The sequence below is a fragment of the Dama dama genome, chromosome 19 (genome assembly GCF_033118175.1).
Source record: "Dama dama isolate Ldn47 chromosome 19, ASM3311817v1, whole genome shotgun sequence".
NCBI classification, from domain to species: domain Eukaryota; kingdom Metazoa; phylum Chordata; class Mammalia; order Artiodactyla; family Cervidae; genus Dama; species Dama dama.
Window position 1 is genome coordinate 17,921,168 of NC_083699.1, and position 18,573 is coordinate 17,939,740.

The following is an 18,573-nucleotide window of genomic DNA, read 5'->3' on the forward strand; positions in this document are numbered from 1 at the left end:
TGAATCAGTCCTAGTGAGATGGATGAAACTGGAGCCCATTATACAGAGTGAAGTAAGCCAGAAAGATAAAGAACATTACAGCATACTAACACATACATATGGAATTTAGAAAGATGGTAATGATAACCCTATATGCAAAACAGAAAAAGAGACACAGAAATACAGAACAGACTTTTGAACTCTGTGGGAGAAGGTGAGGGTGAAATGTTTCAAAAGAACAGCATGTATACTATCTATGGTGAGGCGGATTGCCAGCCCAGGTGGGGTGCATGAGGCAGGTGCTCGGGCCTGGTGCACTGGGAAGACCCAGAGGAATCGGGTGGAGAGGGAGGTGGGAGGGGGGATCGGGATGGGGAATACGTGTAAATCTATGGCTGATTCATATCAATGTATGACAAAACCCACTGAAATGTTGTGAAGTAACTAGCCTCCAACTAATAATTAAAAAAATAAATAAATTAATTAAAAAAATTAAAAAAAAATAAAGTATAAAAGAGATTAAAAAAGCTTCTGACATAGACTTCAGAAAGGGGCAGAAAGAGTGCCCCCCACCCCATCAGTCTTTAGCTGGATGTTATATAGCTACTAACAGTCTGCTAATTAAAGAAAGAAAAAGTCTCAAAACTCAGAGGATGGCACCAGGCCCCTTACCCACAACATGCATTTTAAGATAACCTTGGCACCACGTGAGTCATCCTGGGCCATAAAATGATTGACATGAATCTTGAAGAAAGGCAGATTTCCATACAAACATATAGTTTCATTAACATAGATTAGAAGAACAATGCATGAGTATAACATATTGGTTTGTCAAGTTGGTTCTGAGCCTTTAGGCGGAGTCTAGGGTAAATACATAGTACATTAATATAGCTTAAGACAAACATTTCCATAAGAAAAATGCATTGGTTAGCTCAAGGTCTGAGAAAAGTTAAGTTCATGTGGAACCAGGTGCCATTATGGCAACACAGAATTTTAAGATAAACCTCTTTTTAAATTTGTACAGAGAAGGGAAAACATATAACCCTAGTTTGTTTCCTCCTGCTGCTTAAGAGAGAGATAAAAAATGTCTGACACTTGCAGCCTATTTCCTCCATTTGGAGACCCCCGGCCTTCCTGCCTGTTACCCTCTCATTGTTGTTAGGTAGTTAGAATAAGAAACAGGAGTCCAACATGGCAGTGGCTAAAAGACATCGAAGGTCAAAGGAAGGTCTTGAGGACTGGAGTGAGGACCTCAGATGGAACAAACAGCACTCCTGGCTAGCCCAAGTTACATAGGGCAGGCCCAGCGGGGAGGAAAAAACATATAAAAAGAGGAGCCAAAGAGCCAGGTCTCTCTCTTTCCCATGCGCGTGTGCGTGCTCTCTCTCTCTCTCTCTCCTCTTCACATCTTTTGGTTGGCATGCCCTATGCTTCCAGTATGTATTTTCCTGTTTTTTTTTTTTTTTCTAAATAAAACTGAGCTATAACACGGAGTTGTAACATTGATCTAAGAGCTACAACATGGTCTGTTCAAGACCTGAGAACTATAAAACGGTCTGTCCAAGAGCTGTGACGCGCCGAGAGCTTTAACGTCACTTCAAATCTTTGTTGTGACAAGACAGAACTGAGATTACACTCGCCTGACAATTGTGAAATAATTTTCCCAAATAACTACATTAGTAATTAGCTTTGGCTTTATTCTAATTTGCAAGTAACCCTGTCTCTCTTAAATCAGTCATACATTTTTTGAACAAATATTTCATTTTAGAGTTAGGAGACATGATATCCAGATTATTTAAATAGCGTCCTAAGGTTTTACAACTTCCAAGTAATAAAAAGAGAAAGAAATTGAACCTAGTCTTGTTTCTGACATAAATATGCTTCATTATTGTTTACTATTAAAAATTGCTTGCAGTCAGATTCTTTACCGTCTGAGTCACCAGAGAAGCCCCTTAAAAATAGTTTAAAGAAATATAAACACCTGCCATAGTCACACAAACACCTGCCATGCTCAAAATTGAGTACAATCATAGGCGCTTACATGTGCTGGTGTCAGGGGAGTGTAACCTCCTCGGTTCTATCTCTTCTCAACAAAAATTTGAAGCAATGGATATTAAAGCCCTCGGTGCATCACAACTCTCAGAGAGTGTTATAGCTCCCTCAGTTTTATTTAGAAAATAAAGGAAAATACATCCTCAAAGTGTGGGGGCATGCTGACCCGAAAGATGAGAAGAGAAAGAGAGAGAGAGAGAGAGAGAGTGCATTCTGGACTCCTGTTTCCTATTCTAACTACCTAACAGTGGGAACCTACAAAAAGAGTGACTAGGCCTTTCAAAAAGAGACTTTATTAGTTCTTTATTTAATTTTAATTGCACTTAGCCTGTTTTTCTTCCCTCTAACCTACTACTACATTATGCCACTATATTTTGTACTGAAATCATAATTTGCATTACTCAGTTGGTAAGTTGCAATACTCAGTTGGTATTATTAAGATTAATAATAATCTTAAATTATTATTATTATTTTGCAAGCAATGTAAACCAATTAAAAGGGGAACTGAATAGAAAGATGTTTATGTCTTCTCAGACCTCAAGCTTGCCAGTGCAGCCAGATTTCTGGAAGAAACTGGAATTAGAAACTGAGTATTTCTCTCAGATCTTTGACTCTCTTTATCCCCTGAGTTAATAGAACAATGTTATCCTAAAGCTTCTCCATTTAAAAAAATATATATTTCAATACCTCCATTAGCTGCAAACTCAATCTAAAATGTCTAATTAAATAATTCAGGAATAATAATTCTGACTTGCCCATCTTAAGTAAGAAATATAATCCCAAAGCCAATAGCCATGCTTACTGCTTGCAGGTGACAAATGGGCTGGACAGTATCATTGTGGCTAGTGAGGAGCCACCCCTATGGATCACAGGACAGTTCCCTAAAGAGGAATTACCAATATTGGTTTGGATCAATACCTATTTTTTTGTCTTTATATTTACAACATACCACAGCATTCATATGTTGTTGTTGTCCAGTCTCCCAGTTGTGTCCAAAATTTTGTGATCCCATGGACTGCAGTAGGCCAGGCCTCCCTGTTCCTCACCATCTCCCATAGTTTGGCCAAGTTCATGTCCATTGCATAGGTGATGCCATCCAGCCATCTCACCCTCTGATACCATCTTCTCCTTCCGCCCTCAATCTTTCCCAGCATCGGGGACTTATCCTATGTGACAGCTGTTCGTATCAGATGACCAAAATACTGGAGTTTCAGCTTTAGCATCTGTCCTTCCAACGAGTACTCAGGGCTGGTTTCCCTTAAGATTGACTGATTTAATCGCCTTGCTGTCCAAGCGGCTCATTGGAGTCTTCTCCAGCATCACAGTTCAAAGGCATCAATTCTTTGGCACTCTGCCTTCTTCAGGGTCCAATTCTCACAACTGTACATAGCTACTGGGAAGACTACAGTCTTGACTATAGGGATATTTGTCAGCAGAATAATGTCTTTGATTTTCAATACACTGTCTATGATTGTCATAGACTTGATGCCAAGAAGCAAATGTCTTCTGATTTCATGACTGCAGTTACCATTTACAGTGATTTTAGAGCCCAAGAAGAGTAAATGTGTCACTATTTCCACTACTTTTCCCCCTCTATTTGCCATGAAGTAATGGGACTGGAGAAACCAGAGATCAAATTGGCAACATCCACTGGATCATTGCAAAAGAAAGAAAGTTCCAGAAAAACATCTACTTTTGCTTTATTGACTATGCCAAAGCCTTTGACTGTGTGGATCACAACAAACTGTGGAAAATTCTTAAAGAGATGGGAATACCAGACCACCTAACCTGCCTCCTGAGAAATCTGTATGCAGGTCAAGAAGCAACAGTTAGAACTGGACATGGAACAACAGACTGGTTCCAAATAGGAAAAGGAGTATGTCAAGGCTGTATATTGTCACCCTGCTTATTTTGGAGAGTACATCATGTGAAATGTTGGGCTGGATGAAGCACAAGCTGGAATAAAGATTGCCAGGTGAAATATCAATAATCTCAGATATGCAGATGACACCACTCTTATGTCAGAAAGTGAAGAAGTTTAGTTAAGAGCCTCATGATGAAAGTGAAAAGGGAGAGTGAAAAAGTTAGCTTAAAACTCAACTTTCAGGAAACTAAGATCATGGCATCTTGTCCCATCACTTCAAGGCAAACAATGGGGAAACAAAGGAAACAGTTGCAGACTTTATTTTTTGGGCTCCAAAATCACTGCAGATGGTGATTGCAAAGATGAAATTAAAAGATACTTGCTCCTTGGAAGAAAAGTTATGACCAACCTAGACAGCATATTAAAAAGCAGAGGCATTACTTTAGCAACAAAGGTCTGTCTAGTCAAAGCTATGGTTTTTCCAGTTGTTGTGTATGGTTGTGAAAGTTGGACTATAATGAAAGCTGAGTGCTGAGGAATTTATGCTTTAGAACTGTGGTGTTGGAGAAGACTCTTGAGAGTCCCTTGGATTGCAAGGAGATTCAACCTGTCAATCCTAAAGGAGATCCGTCCTGAACATTCATTGGAAGGACTGATGTTGAAGCTGAAACTCCAATATTTTGGCCACCTGATGCGAAGAACCAACTCATGTGAAAAGACCCTGATGCTGGGAAAGATTGAAGGTGGGAGGAGAAGGGGACGACAGAGGATAAGATGGTTGTATGGCATCACTAACACCATGGACATGAGTTTGAGCAGGCTCCGGGAGTTGGTGATGGACAGGGACGCCTGACATGCTGTGGTCCATAGGGTTGCAAAGAGTTGGACACGACTGAACTGAACTGAATGGTGCTGGATGCCATCTTAGTTTTTTTTAATATTTAGTTTTAAGCCAGCTCTTTCACTCTCCTCCTTGACTCTCATCAAGAGGCTCTTTAGTTCCTCTGTTTTCTGCCTTTAGAGTGGTATCATTGTCATATTTGGGCTTCCCTGGTGGCTCAGAGGGTTAAGAATCTGCCTGCAATATGGGAGAACTGGGTTCGATCCCTGGGTCAGGAAAATACCCTGGAGGAGGGCATGGCAACCGACTCCAGTATTCTTGCTTGGAGAATCCCCATGGACAGAGGAGCCTGGTGGACTACAGTCCATGGGGTGCAAAGAGTCAGACACAACTGAGTGACTAAGCAAGCACAGCACAGCACATCCACGTATCTGTTGATGTTTTTCCTTCCTGTCTTGATTCCAGCTTGTAACTCATCCAACCTGGGGTTTTTCATGATGTGTTCAGCATGCAGATTAAACAAACAGGATGACAGCAGAAAACTGTCTGCTTTTCCAATCTTGAACCAATTAGTTGTACCATATAGGGTTCTGATTCTGGCTTCTTGACCCATATACAGGTCGTTGTATATCATTGATATATTGATAAATTGAATTCCACTTCTGTATTTTAAGGAACTTAACATCTGAAATGTGTCTCTAAAATACTATGTAGTAAGGTATTACATATATAGGTATGTATGTACATCTTTAGTGGTTTTCAAATTTTCTAATAGTTTTAACTTCTTTGAATACTTCAAAGTATTCAAGTATCTAGTTTGTCTTTTCAATCTCTTTTTTGAAACAGATACAATATAGTGCATATAAGTATGTCTCATATTTGGTAATTTATATATTCCCTTTATGATGATGTCTCTATGTTATAAACCAAGTTTTAATATTTATATATTTATACATGTATTCATTTATTGTATTTATTTATTTTTGGCTACACTGGGTCCTCATTGTTGCACGCAGGCTCTCCCCAGTTTCAGTGAGCAGAGGCTACTGTATTGTTGTGGTATGCACACTTCTCCTTGTGGTGGCTTCCTTGTTGCAGAGCACAGGCTCCAGGGCATAGGCTCAGTAGCTGTGATATATGGGCTTAGCTGCTCTATGACATGTGGGATCTTCCCAGACCAGAGATCAAACCTGTGTTCCCTGAATTGGCAGGTAGATTCTTAACCAATGGACCACCGGGCAAGTCTCCAAACTAATTTAAGAGTAAGTAGTAACTGTGTCTTGGAATTTTTTGTAGCACTCAAATAATTAGTACATAATTACTGTGTGTGTGTGTGTGTGTGTGTGTGTGTGCATTAGTGTGTAAAATGAATTGAGCAAATATAAGGACAAATCTAGCTACTGTCTATTTACATGGTAACTTCAGCTATTACAAAAACTTTTATGTTGGTAAAATACTAATGCATGGATTGTGCTTTTGGTTTCTGGCCTTATAAGAATTAACATCATTTTTTCTTTTTCTGTGTTAACTGGAAAGAATCTTGTATGGTTTATTGCTAAAAATACATATTTTATTACATAAAAATATGAAACCTAATGACTTGGTTTAATAGAATGTTTACAAACAATTCATTGCTTTAGTTGATTAAAAGGAATAAGCCTCCTGATTAGCTGAATATCAGAAAGGTAACTAACCATTAATTATGTAAAATATGGAAAAATTGCCAATATGAATAGAATATTGCCAGTAAAACATTATTGAATGACCTCTATTTTGTTTTATTTCAAAAATGGTCCTTCCTTCCCTTCTTTCCCAAGTTATTTGATGCTGATTAGAATTGTATATCAAAGTAATTGTTTTTAACATTAACAGCAATCCCTGTATTTGCAGTAAATGTAAACTTGCTGTTCCATGTAAAGAAATAGCAATGTAAAATTAATTATAAAAATTGAAATTCATTTCTAAGATTAATATGCAATTTTTTCGATGAATTGCATTGCATTGACTATTACCATTTACTTGTTACAAAAAAACAGATAACAACAAAAAAAACTTAATAACTCCTTATTTGTATTGTGTTGCTTTAATATGACATTCATGCTTTGTCAAGCCATTTTATTTATTCTTTGCAAACTCATCAGGCAATTTTTATTTGTCACCGAAGAAATGAGCTCTTGGGTCATGTTACTTGGTGATTAGGATATGAAATGTATCAAGCAGGATGGACTCCATCAAAGATAGTTAGAAATGGAAGAAGTTTAAAAAAATGGTGTTATGGTAAAATATTTGAAGTTTTACTTTCCAGGAAGATAGGCAGAACTATTTAATTGATTCTGTAAAATATTAAGTGTGTATAGAAAGTTAATCAATTACGGAAAATAATGCAGTGCCAGTACATTCTGTTCTTAACAACGCATCATTAACAGTCTTGTTAAATTCTTGTTCTTCAATTAAAAAAATAGAAATACTTATTATTTTCCCTGCTTTATTCATTGCATGCATGCACACATACACACACTCACTCACACACACACACACATATAAAATCTCCAACAGCAACCATGAAACATCTTTGCATTAGGATATACTCCATCTTCTTGGTTATCCTTCTACACTAGAAGTCAAACTCTACTATCGAAGTAAATGGTAACATGCTAGCTGTCACTATCAGTTTATTTTCAAAAATGAGTTTTTCTGCTGCTCCTAGCAAAAATGCTTCTATAGCAAATAATATATTGGATAGAAAGATGGAGAACCTTCAGATTAGTTAAATTATACATTTTCTCATTTTTCAATATGTGCCTTCCAATTTCCATGTATTGGAAATCCTATTTGCTACTCCTTCCAAAATTCTTAGCACATGTAACTCTTAGTGGCACTTCTATTTATGCATGACAGTCTGAGAACATCACAAAGGAACACAGAAAAATGCTTAATATAAGATGTATGCAGTGAAACCAATGCACAAGTAGCAATAAGATATACGTTTTCCTTTCTATATATTTTGAGAATAGATGCAAATCTACAAAAATATAAAACCTTTTTTTCAAATTGTGAAAGTTTACCAAGGAGTGTTATTATATAGAAACTGCTTTTTAGTTTCCTAAGAGGACACTAAAAAAGTATTTTTATTGAACTGAATAGAAATATTTTATTAACCCTTTCTTTTTAGCTAGAAAAAAATACTATCTCAAACAGATTGAAAAAAAAAAAATCTAAGAAACATTTTTGTCTTGGCATATAGTTATTCTTTCGGGGCTCCAAAATCACTGCAGATGAGGACTGCAGCCATGAAATTAAAAGAGGCTTACTCCTTGAAAGGAAAGTTATGACCAACGTAGACAGCATATTAAAAAGCAGAGACATTACTTTGCCAACAAAGTCAAGGCTATGGTTTTTCCAGTAATCATGTATGGATGTGAGAGTTGGACTATAAAGAAAGCTGAGGGCCAAAGAATTGATGCTTTTGAACTGTGGTGTTGAAGAAAACTCTTAAGAGTTCCTTGGACTGCAAGGAGATCCAACCAGTCCATCTTAAAGGAGATCAGTCCTGAGTGCTCATTGGAAGGACAGATGCTGAAGCTGAAACTCCAATATTTTGGCCACCTGATGCGAAGAGCTGACTCATTTGAAAAGATCATAATGCTGGGAAAGATTGAAGGTGAGAGGAGAAGGGGAAAACAGAAGATGAGATGGTTGGATGGCATCACCGACTCAATGAACATGAGTGTGAGTAAACTCAGGGAGTTGGTGATGGACAGGGCAGCCTGGTGTGCTGCAGTCCATGGGGTCGCAAAGAGTCAGACAAGACTGAGCGACTGAACTGAACTGATATTTATTCTTTAGTCTACGAGCTCCAAAATCATAACGTCAGAGTTGTTTAGCTACTCTGTATATTTTTATTAAACATTAGTTGATAAACATGAATTTTTTAGGAGTAATACATGCCTTAGTCTATAAACTATTAACATACATTTCAGTCTATCTGCTGTTTTATCCTCTGTTGAGGTACTTGTAGAATAGTAATTGAAGATTAAATGCTTCTTGATATAAGGATACATTTTTTTTCATAAAATAAATAGATTATAAAGAATGAAAATAAGAAGTTAGGGTATTATATTAATGCACAATTATTTCATAAAATAACCAAAGAAAAGAAAACTGGAATTATAGAAGAGTTTGCATGTAAGTGGATCCCATGCAAATGAACAGTTGAATGTAAGTTAAATAGGTTCTTCTTAAATCAGGGGATAAATGACCTTTCCAATCTTGAGTTAGAGATTGCAACATGAAGTATTGCCTCCATGTGCATATCTGCTTTGGAATAATTTTGCAATTCACCCTTTTGACCATCCTGTGAAAGTACCAGTAAAATAGCCACTATAGTTTTTTACTCTGTCTACACAGAGAATAAAAACTCCTATGTGAATACTATTGAGTTCTCTTTTGCATGGGTGCAAAATTCAACAGCATGATAAAGTCTAGCAGTGAAATTAGAGCATTTTGGAAAGTTGACATACTCATTTATTAGTACTTTGTAGTTACTTGTGGTATAAAATTTGACTTACTGCAGTCTGGAGAAGCCTTATTACCTCATAAATGGTTAACAATTAGGTATGCCCACACAGTTCACTCATCGATCTGAATAAAATGTTGACAGTTTCTGCCAGCAATATCATTAAAGTCAATAGTAGTTCGTCATTTATGCCCGGAACTGACAGGATTATTATGGTATTGCTATTAATATGTAGCAATTACTTGGTATGTATCTTTATAGAAGGCTATCAATCAATGAATTTTAATGTAATGCACACACTTATAGATAAACTTTGACATCAAAATGAAGCTGCTTCAAGTAAAACAGAGATAAGATAGTATCATATGTGCTCTTCTTCAGAGAATTCTTTATGGGCCAAGTTAAAAAACTCATCTTTACTCTAAATTCCATGTACAGTCAATCAAGTCACTTTTGAAATTGGTACTCCTGAAATTGCAAGAAGGAAGGCTCACAGATGTTGAAGTGATGAAATTAACAGGCTATTTAGGAATCCTAATCTTAACAGAGGTAGAGAACCTGTTCAAGTCTTGTGTAACTTCCACCACATTATGCCACCTCTGAGAATACAGCCATGTTCTTGGTAGTGGAGTGGCACGTTGGGCAATTGTGTGCTTGGGGTTGAATTCATCTCAATGACAGGTGACAGCAGCATTCATAGGCAATCTCTCATTGGGTGTGCAAAAGCAGGGAAGACAGAATCAAGAGTTCTATAAAGACACAGTGAAGGACAAAATAGGAGCAATGGAGCAAAGCTGATTCACATTAGGAAATAAAAGCAGTAGAATCCTTGAAGTCTGGAAATATATAAAGTGGATAATTTTGAGCAAAAGTGTCACTCAGTTTGTCTGTGAAATGCAAAAGATTATCTGTGATGATAACTCTATTTATTAACTAAGGAAAAACCAAGCTTTTTAAAAAAATAGAATGGTTCAGCACTGAAATTTTCAGCCACTTTAACATAACTCACAGCCTCAATATGACTACAGACACTAAAATCATATTATTACATACAGAGCAGTGTATACTCAATTCCAGATTGATAATACATTTATATAAGGTTGACTAAAATTAATGTTTTATATAGGCCTACTTCTAATTTATCCTGGCCATTCATTGTTCCCATATATTTCTTGGGTCATATACTGGCTCCCTTTGGAAAGCTGTTCTCCATGAATTAGCATTTTTAGTTTCAAAATTAAAGAGTCTACTTTCATGCCTTACATCTTCATAGCTCATGTTTTGCAATCAGATGTTTCATTATTTGCCCTTCATGATGATTTTTATGATCCATTATCCTTTAAAAGATGTTGCTATTGCCTGCCTATTGTGACTGCTTTGGGTTTCTGTTTTTCTCTCAAACCACTTTGTCCCTCCAAAATATACTCATCTAGCTTGTAAAATCACTGACTTTCTTGGGCAGTAGAGCACATTTCAGAATGAATCTACTCTGAAAATGTCTCTTCTCCCATTAGTCTTGATCCGACAGGTCCTCACTTGTAGTTTACCCTTTCACTGTTCTAATCACAGTTTTCTTAAGCTCTGCAAATGTCTCAAGCTCTAACTGCAAGTCACTTTAGTTTTTCAAAGAAATGGTCATTATGTAAACAACCAATTTAGAAATTATTTCATCCAACAGTTAAAGCTTTATCACTGGAAAAAGTCTAATCTGATTTATTTGTATCTTTAGCTAAGGTTCTATCCCAAGGGGCACATCAACACTGTGCAGATTCTTTTATCTCATATATAAAAGTCAACTCCCATCAGAGATGAACCCAGGCTTAAGCTAAGGTGACTTACTTTCAGAAACCCCTTTTGTTTGTGTAAATAAGATTTTATTGTTGCCTATTTCTGAGCAAATTGTGCAAATGTATGAAAGCCACATTTCATAAGAGCTTGCAATATTCATTGTGAAGGAAACCGCATGCTAATTATATCTGAATTCAGAGAAATGCTTGTTTGTAGCTGGAGTTAGGTGATTCTGAAATATTCTTAGAACTTGTAATCCGTATGATACAGAAATAATATGTGTGGGGACCCAAATATACACACCCATAGTTAAAATTCAAGTTAAATAAAATGTTACTGGACAGGCTTTCACAAATACTCTGACTTGAATTCTTCCTATTGCATGCTATGTGAATAAATTTATAAGGCAGTTTCAATACCAGAGTTTGGTCTAAGAATTATCTACAATATGTTTGTGAATTTGAGCTATAAAACTGTAAATATATTATTTATTGAGTGCTTACTATGATCCAGGAAAATTTCTAAATGCTTGGCATACATTTGCTCATTTAATCATTATGTTATATCCTATAGTGATTACAAAGACTGCACCAATTTATTAATGAGGAAACTGAGACACAGTGAGGTTATTACCGTGTCCTAAAACACACAAGAATAAAATGTGGGAGCACAGTTTTTAATTCTAATGCTACTGCTTTTGAACACTGAACTAATGTATAGTGATTCTGCACAAAATTTTCTATGTATATAAATATACAAGGTTTTTATTTCAATATAGCATGGTGATTTTACACTCTGGGGCCACACTGGAAGATTTGAAAAGAATATCTATCTATCTATGACAAAATAATGAGCTCAATTACTTAACCTTCATGTTTAGAATATCTTACCTATAAAACAAGTACAATAATAGAGCTTAAGGCACAGCATTATTGTGGGGATTAAGTGAGTTAATAGATGTATAGTGTCCAAAAGACATGTGTATATGTATAAATGTTTACTTATATATATTTATACACAAACATTATTATGTGAGTCTGTTTGTATGTTTATAGGCAACAGATCTATGGACTTAGAATATGTTGAAGTTAACCAGTGTTTTGACATTTACCATATTTTTTGGGTTAGGCTAAAATTTGTTCTACCATCAATGTTTTTAGTTGAGGAAACATCCTTTGGTATATCTATGAAGTCCTTCTATCCCTGACTCAGATGTTCTTGCTGTTGCTAAGGAATGGTAGAAAATGTGGTTGTCATTAAATTTCACTGGACAGGGAGCAAATCAAGAATTATCTGTGGCTGGCCAAGATGAAACCTTTGGAGGTTATCAGATTGATTTGCTTCTTGTATAACGCTTCTAAAAGGGAAATATGAGTGGGCATTGTGATTCAGGATCTTCTGTGTCATCATGATGTGGATAAAATAATTAGCAGAGTTAGATTCTGTAACTCCTGGGTAAACCAAATGAGTCACTGTACAGTGATAGTTCTCAATTTCTTTCCCATCCTTAAAATAGTGCCATGGGAAAGGCACTTCAGATCACATATAGTCACTGTTTTGTTTGGGAGGTCTTCAAGAAGACCCTCAGTTTCAATTTCAGTGACTCATTAAAAAACTCACAGAATTCAGAAAAGCCATTGCATTCAAAATTACATTGCATTAAACAACAACAGCAACAAAATACAGATTAACTTCTTCGTCAAAGGGAAGCAATACATAAGTCAGGGTCAGGGAGACCAGGTATGGAGTTAACTGGAGTGTGCAGAGAGTGCTCACTCCTCTGAGCCCCATATTTGGCAATAAGCAGGTGGCATTAGTGGTAAAGAACCTGCCTGCCAATGCAGGAGACCAGAGAGATGTGGGCCCAACCCCTGGGTTGGGAAGATCCCTGGAGGAGGAAATGGCAATCCACTCCAATATTATTGCCTGGAGAATCCCATGGACAAAGGAACTTGGTGGGCTGCAGTCCATAGAGTTGCATAGAATTGGACATGACTAAGCGATTCAGCACAACGCACTGAGCATTGCTCACCAGGGAAATGCACATGAACCTTGAAGTCCAGGCTTTTTTATAGGAGTTGGTCACTTAAGCAAGGCAGACTGTTCATGTGGCCAGTGTGTGTGTAGCAAGGCATTTATCCTCTAAAGAGAGGTTTTACCATTGTTTGGGCTTCTGGGAGGTAACTTCTAAAACTCTTGGAATTTCCTGAGTGCTAAGAGTATCACTGTTATTCATAGTGGGCCCCGTGGATCACACCTGACCGTTTATGGGAACAAGATGAGTAGGAGCAGGGATTGGGCAGGCCAGAAAGACCAATCATGTGATTAGAGGGCTGGGGATTTGGGACGCATGCTATCTTGCTGACCTGGGGGAGGTATTGGAGTGGGCCTTAGGTTAAGTTCAATTTCTGGAGCAAATAAAACAATTATGTCTAGGTATAAAGTCTCAGTAAAAAACTCTTGATACTGAAGCTTGAGTAAGCTTTCTGAGTTGTCGATAATTCATATGTTTTGTCACATATACTCAGAAGAAGGTCAAAGCTCTGCATTTGTAACTCTCTGAGACTTTTCCATTTAACTCTCTTCCTTTGATTGCTTCTGTTTATATCTTCCCTGTAATAAATGTGACCATGAATATACCAGTGTTCAGTGAGTTCTGTGAATTTAGAAAATTACTGAATCTGAATATGGTTTTTAAAAAGCCCTGAACTTAAAGTCTGGTTCAAAAGATTTGGTAAGGCTTGGCAGTCTGGAAAACCGTGCCCTTAATTTCATGTTTGGCTAAATTCCTTGTATTGTAGCTCTCCAGTCCCTGCAGAGGTCCAGTTGATATCATATGGCCCAAAGCCTCCACTATAAATCCCATTTCCAGCTTGAACTATCTGGCAAACTCTAAGGTCCCCTGGTAAACAAAGATATTCTAAGTAGGCAGGACATTAAGAGAGCTAAGAGGTTACTTTCCAGGATCTTGTCAAGAGTCAGACTTTTCTTTGAGCAAGGATAAACTTTTACTGCTCATCCATGCATTAGTACTTAAAATGTAATTGCTTCTCCCTTTCATAGTGAAAAGGAGTCCTACGGGGCTGAACTATGTCCCCTTCAAAACTAGGATGTTGATGCCCTAACTATAAATGTGACTCTATTTGGGGATAGGGCTTTTAAAGAGGTCATCAAGGGTAAATGAAGTTGTTAAGAGTGGGGTTCTAATCCCATATGACCAGTGTCCTTGTCAGTGGAGAAGGAGATACCAGAGATATGAGAAAGCTGAGGAAAGGCCACGTGAGGATATAGTGAGAAGGTGGTCATCTTCAAGCCAAGGAGAGTGGCCTTAGGAAGGCCTCTCTAGTACTAGGCCCTGCTAGTACTTTGACCTTGAACTTCTTGTCCCTAAAACTTACAGGAAAGAAATGCCTGTGGTTGTTATGACAACCCTAATAATCTAATATACCTAACAATAATCCACAAAACTCTAAAGGAATAAATATGAAATATTGCTCACCATTTTGGGAAATACAATAAAAGTATGCTGTAACTCATGCCAGAAAAGTGCAAATATTATAATTACATAAGCATGCTAAAATGAATAAAATATTTTTACCTTCTTCCACCTTAGGATTCACTATGAGAATTAATGTTGCCTAGTCCCAGTATTGGAGAAGGCCATTGCACCCCACTCCAGTACTCTTGCCTGGGAAATCCCATGGACGGAGGAGCCTGGTAGGCTGCAGTCCATGGGGTCGCTAAGAGTTGGACACGACTGAATGACTTCACTTTCATTTTTCACATTCACGCATTGGAGAAGGAAGTGGCAACCCACTCCAGTGTTCTTGCCTGGAGAATCCTAGGGATGGGGAGCCTGGTGGGCTGCCGTCTATGGGGTCGCACAGAGTCCGACACGACTGAAGCGACTCAGCAGCAGCAGCAGCAGTCCCAGTATTGGTATAGTTTCAAAGGGTTCCTTTATGCTTTACCCATGTTTAATTGGTCTTCCCTTGTGATTCAGCAATAAAGAATCCAACTACAATGCAGGAGATGCAGCAGGAGCTGTGAGTTCAGTCCCTGAGATGGGAAGATCCCTTGGAAAAGGCAATAACAACCCGCTCCAGTACTCTTGCCTGGAAAAATTCATAGACAAAGGAGCCTGGCAGGCTACCGTCTGTGGAGTTGCAAAAGAGTTGGATATGATTAGCAATTAAATGATGAGAAAACAACACCACCATGTTTACTTGAAGTAAACTGGGGTGTCCTAAAATTGAAATACTCTGTGGAGGAGTTATTATTTTTTTATTATATGTGCATGTTTCATCTTTATTTTTTATGTGCACTTCAGTTTATTGTAATAGAAACTATCACATTTTCTTTTTATTTTTTTAATTGCTAGCAAAACATTTATACACCTATGCTTGCATCCCTGATTTCTTACTTAGAAGTAGTCATATTTTCTGCATGGAGTAAAATATATACAAATATTTTGCTTTAGGTTAGAATTTGATCTAACCATGGTTCTCTTTACTCAAGTCACTCTACTACACTTTGAAATTTTGTAGCATGATGAATCAAATTTGTTCTTGTTAGGTATAAAAATCATCAACATTTTAGTGATAAAAGAAATGTAAAATTTCTAACATAAAATTTGCACCTGTTCCATAGGAGCCATGGGTCTTTTATATGCACTATCTCATTTTAATTTCATGGCCAATATTATTCCCCATGAATGTTACAACTGCAAAGGGAGTTCAAACAAATGATATCATTTTTTCAGGTGTGTGTTTTCAAAGTTCCTTTTTTTTTTTTTGCTTAAAACATCCTCATAACTAATATTCTTTATTGTATCAAAGAATTTCAGGCTAGTTGTTACGATCAAGTAAGCATAACTGTGAAACATTTCTTACTGCTAGCTTTGCCAATGCCAGTAAATCCTTTATATGCAATGCTTTGCTTGCTGTTTTTTTTTTTTTTTTGCTGTGTATAATATGCAAAAGATAATACTGAGATTTTAGGCAGTTCTCTGATGTTTCAACTAGCTATATGTCTTCTTTTCTAATGTGAACCAAATAAGAACTCTGCTTCTACACATGTTGTTCTTTAATTAAGCCAGCAGTAAACTAATCACTGGGTTCTTTAAGGCATCTTGTCTACACATGCAAAATTACCTGAGCACAGCATGGGTGATCTCTTTATTTTGACTGTCTTAAAAATCAATGAGTGTTGCCACAAGGACAACTTGACAGCAATGATTTGTATCCTCTGTGAAGACAGCTGTGATGAGGTAAAAACTTTATTTCTCTCCATTTACAGAGACAGTACAAGGGTGTCGTGGGAAAATAAATGTACCTTTTTGCAAGTGTACATTATATACTGAGTGAATTAGCAGAATGTTGAAAACACACTATGTCAGTTCAGTTCAGTTCTGTCACTCAGTCGTGACTGACTATTTGTGACCCCATGGACTGCAGCATTCCCTGAGTTTACTCAAACTCACGTACATTGAGTCGGTGATGCCATCCAACCATCTCATCCTCTGTCATCCCCTTCTTCTCCCACCTTCAATCTTTCCCAGCATCAGGGTCTTTTCAAATGAGTCAGTTCTTCACATCAGGTAGCCAAATTATTCGGGTTTCAGCTTCAACATTAGTCCTTCCAATGAGCACCCAGGAATGATCTCCTTTAGGATGAACTGACTGGATCTCCTTACAGTCCAAGGGACTCTCAAGAGTCTTCTTCAACACCACAGTTCAAAAGCATCAATTCTTTGGTACTCAGCTTTCTTTATAGTCCAACTCTCACATCCATACATGATTACTGGAAAAACCATAGCCTTGACTAGGCAGAACTATTGGTAAAGTAATGTCTCTGCTTTTTAATATGCCATCTAGGTTGGTCATAACTTTCCCGCAAAGGAGTAAGTGTCTTTTAATTTCATGGCTGCAGTGATTTTGGAGCCCAAGAAAATAAAGTCTCTCATTGTTTCCATTGTTTCCCCATCTATTTGCCATGAAGTGATGAGACTGGATGCCATGATCTTAGTTTTTTTGAATGTTGAACTTTAAGCCAATTTTTCACTCTCCTCTTTCACTTTCATCAAGAGGCTCTTTAGTTCTTCTTCACTTTCTGCCATAAGGGTGGTGTCATCTGCATATCTGAGGTCATTGATATTTCTCCCGGCAATCTTGATTCCAGGTTGTGCTTCATCTAGCCCAGTGTTTCTCATGATGTACTCTGCATATAATTTAAATAAGCAGGGTGATAATATACAGCCTTGATATACTCCTTTTCCTATTTGGAATCAGTCCATTGTTCCATGTCCAGTTCCAAATCTTGCTTCTTGACCTGCATACACTTTTCTCAGGAGGCAGGTAAGGTGGTCTGGTATTCCCATCTCTTTCAGAATTTTCCGCAGTTTATTGTGATCCACACAGTTAAAGACTTTGGTATAGTCAATAAAGCAGAAGTAGATGTTTTTCTGGACCTCTCGATTTTTTTATGATCCAGCTGATTTTGGCAATTTGATCTCTGGTTCCTCTGCCTTTTCTAAAACCAGCTTGAACATCTGGAAGTTCATGGTTCATGTATTGTTGAAGCCTGGCTTGGAGAATTTTGAGCATTACTTTACTAGTGTGTGAGATGAGTGCAATTGTGTGGTAGTTTGAGCATTCTTTGGCATTGCCTTTCTTTGGGACTGGAATGAAAACTGACCTTTTCCAGTACTGTGGCTACTGCTGAGTTTTCCAAATTTGCTGGCATATTGAGTGCAGCACTTTCACAGCATCATCTTTCAGGATTTGAAATAGCTCAACTGGAATTCCATCACCTCCACTAGCTTTGTTCATAGTGATGCTTTCTAAGGCCCACTTGACTTCACATTCCAGGATGTCTGGCTCTAGGTGAGTGATCACACCATCGTGATTATCTGGGTCATAAAGATCTTTTTTGTACTGTTCGTCTGTGGATTGTTGCCACCTCTTCTTAATATATTCTGCTTCTGCTAGGTCCATACCATTTATGTCCTTTATTAGGCCCACCTTTGCATGAAATGTTCCCTTTGTATCTCTAATTTTCTTGAAGAGCTTGTGAGTCTTTCTCGTTCCGTTGTTTTCTTCTATTTCTTTGCACTGATCTCTGAGGAAGGCTTTCTTATCTCTCTGCATTCAAATGGATATATCTTTCCTTTTCTCCGTTGTATTTGGTTTCTCTTCTTTTCACAGCTATATGTAAGGCCTCCTCAGACAGCCATTTGGCCTTTTTGCATTTCTTTATCTTGGGGATGGTCTTTATCCCTGTTTCCTGTACAATGTCACAAACCTCCGTCCATAGTTCATCAGGCTCTCTGTCTATCAGATCTAGTCCCTTAAATGTATGTCTCACTTCCACTGTATAATCGTAAGGGATTTGATTTAGGTCATACCTGAATGGTCTAGTGGCTTTCCCTACTTTCTTCAATTTAAGTCTGAATTTGGCAATAAGGGGTTCATGATCTGAGTGACAGTCAGCTCCCAGCCTTGTTTTTGCTGACTGTATAGTGCTTCTCCATCT